Genomic DNA, 2,610 nt, shown 5'->3' with positions numbered 1-2,610 from the left:
TTTTTTTTTTTAAATAATTCACTTTTGCACAATTTCCACACTCCCTCCCTGCCCCTCCCCCAGTCCTCTTTGCAATGCACCTCTTATTCTGAATCATTGTCTTACATATAATACCTAATCATATATTTCTTTTAGACAGTTCTTTCCGTCCTCTATTCTAGTACAATGTTCATCATGTCCACTCTCTTTCTATTCTCATCCCAATCCCCTATGTCAGTCCTGCTTCGGAACAGCGGTGTTATACATTATTTGTCCTTTTGAGACTGACCTATTTCACTCAGCATAATGTCCTCCAGGATCATCTCTGTTGTGTAATGCTTACGAGTTCATTATTTTTCAGTGCTGCATAGTATTCCATTGTATGACTATACCACAGCTTCTCTATCCTTTCATTTGTTGATAGACAGTTGGGTTGTTTCCATCCCTTTGCTATCATGAATAACACAGCAATAAACATAGGTGAAGAGACTGAGATTGTTCCCAGCTTCAGTTTGCTTGGCTCTACAATCAACACTCTTGGTACCAGCAGCCAGGAAATTAAAGGATGAATTGCACTGGGAAAGTCTGCTCTCAGAGACCTCTCCAAAGTCCTGAAGAACAATGGTGTCAGTCTGGAAACTAAGGTGTGCCTGATACTGGCCATGGTCTTTGCAATGACTTGTTATGCATCAGAGAGCTGGACAATGACTAGAGAGGATAGAAGGAGAGTTGATGCCTTTGAGCTGTGGTGCTGGGGAAGAGTATTGAATATACCATGGACTGCTAGGAGAACAAACAAGTTCTTCCTGGAGGGGGTCAAGCCAGGCTGCTCCTTGGAAGCAAGGATTCTGAAGCTTCATCTGACATACTTTGGACATGTTGCAAGGTGGTATCAGTCCTTGAAAAGGGACATCGTGCTTGGGAGGGTGGAGGGACAGTGTAGGAGAGGAAGACCCTCAATGAGATGGATTGATTAAGTCACTGGGGTAATGGGGATAGGTGTGTCGAAGACAATAAGATTGGCCAGGGATAGACCAGGGTTTAGGGCTGTTGTGTATAGGGTCACTATGAGTCATAGGCAACCAGACAGCACATAACAACAACACCATCTGTTTGGATGGCTGTTCTGATTTCTTTAGGGTATATTCTCAGTAGTGCAATTGCTGGGTCAAATGGTGTTGACAACCGAGGGTAAAGAATTAATAATGAGACAGGATACCAAGAATGTAGGAGAAAACAGAGAGCTAAAGCAGGGGAGTGAGCAGCTTGAACAACTGAAGCCTCCAACCCCGCTTCCCTGTACCTTTATTGAAAATCGCCAGGGATCAAATCACAAAGAGAATTCTATGCAAATGAAGCTAAACTCTATTGAAAACCTTATGCTTAATTCAGGAGGGAGGGGTTAGCAAATACATTCCAAGAATTGTGTAAATGCCTAAGTTCTGCCTTGGAGTTTAAACCCTGTGAACACCTAAGGTCTGCCTTGGTGTTTCAGGAGAAATTCTAGCTTGTATGTGGCCTCCCTCATATCAGATATAGCATTTGGTTTATTATCAATATTTAGTTTGAAATTTAACTTCTCCTAAAATGGTATTTCTATTTTCAACTTTTTGAGAAAGTATCAAACTGCCTTCCATGGTGGTTGAACCATTTTACCCAAACAACTTTCATATGGATACAAAAGCTGAACAGTGAATAAGGAAGATCACAGAAGATGCCTGCTTTCGAATGTGGTCTTGGTAAGGACTATCAGATATCCCACGGATTGCCATCAGAAGAAACAAACTTGTCCTGAAGGCAGTGCACCCAGGGTGTTCCTTAGAGGCAAGAATGCTGAAACTTCATCTCACAAATTTTAGATGTATTATCAAGAGGGGCCAGTCCTTAAAAAAAAAAGACATCCCTCAATGAGATGGACTGAAACAGTGTCTGCAGCAACGGGCTGAGCATGGTGGAGACTGAGGATGGAACAGGACAGTCACATTGGACGGCACCTCACAGCATGACTACAACAAACTACTGAGAACCAGAGCCCAGCCTATGCGTTTTAGGGACACAGTTCCATTTCATACCACTTACAATGCCATGTTTGCCTCTAAAGAACAGTGAAAAAATTTAAAAAGAAGAGCCGAGCAGTGTGGCTGCAGTTTTTCTGAGCCATACCTGATGTTCTCTCAGCAAAGACTTAGTGCTCTTCTCTAACACCACAACTCAAAGGCATCAATTCTTCTGTCATCCTTATTCATTGTCCAGTTTTCTGATGCATAACAGGTGATAAAGAAGACCATGGCCTGAACCACCTTATTCAGTTTTCAAACTGTATCATTGCTCTTTAATGCTTTGGACATGTAGCAAGTGAGGCTATTCCTTGGAAAGAGATTTTATGCTTGGAAAGATGGTGGATCAGTGAAAGAGAGGAAGATATTCAAAGAGATTAATTGATACATGAGCTGTACTTGAAGGCATCTAACAACAGTAACAACAACTGCCAATGCAATTTTCTAAAGCAGATATTTTATTCTAACCAACAATGTATGAGAGCTCTGTTTGCTCCCTGTTCTTGCCAACATTTGGTGCTGCCAACTTAAATTTTAGCCAGAACTGGCGGGTGGTTGAATACACGGTGTTAGC

At 41.9% G+C, this 2,610-nt stretch overlaps 1 pseudogene; it reads right to left on the bottom strand.

Moving 5' to 3' along the window:
- Window positions 1-2,066, bottom strand: part of LOC102844619 — an 8,247-nt pseudogene extending 6,181 nt beyond the window's left edge.
- Window positions 2,067-2,610: the final 544 nt, after the last annotated feature.

Source organism: Elephantulus edwardii, unplaced genomic scaffold (genome assembly GCF_000299155.1).
Source record: "Elephantulus edwardii isolate Elephantulus edwardi_28Jun2011 unplaced genomic scaffold, EleEdw1.0 scaffold00064, whole genome shotgun sequence".
Classification (NCBI taxonomy): domain Eukaryota; kingdom Metazoa; phylum Chordata; class Mammalia; order Macroscelidea; family Macroscelididae; genus Elephantulus; species Elephantulus edwardii.
Note: the sequence above shows the minus strand (reverse complement) of the source record. Positions and strands in the feature narration are given on the sequence as shown.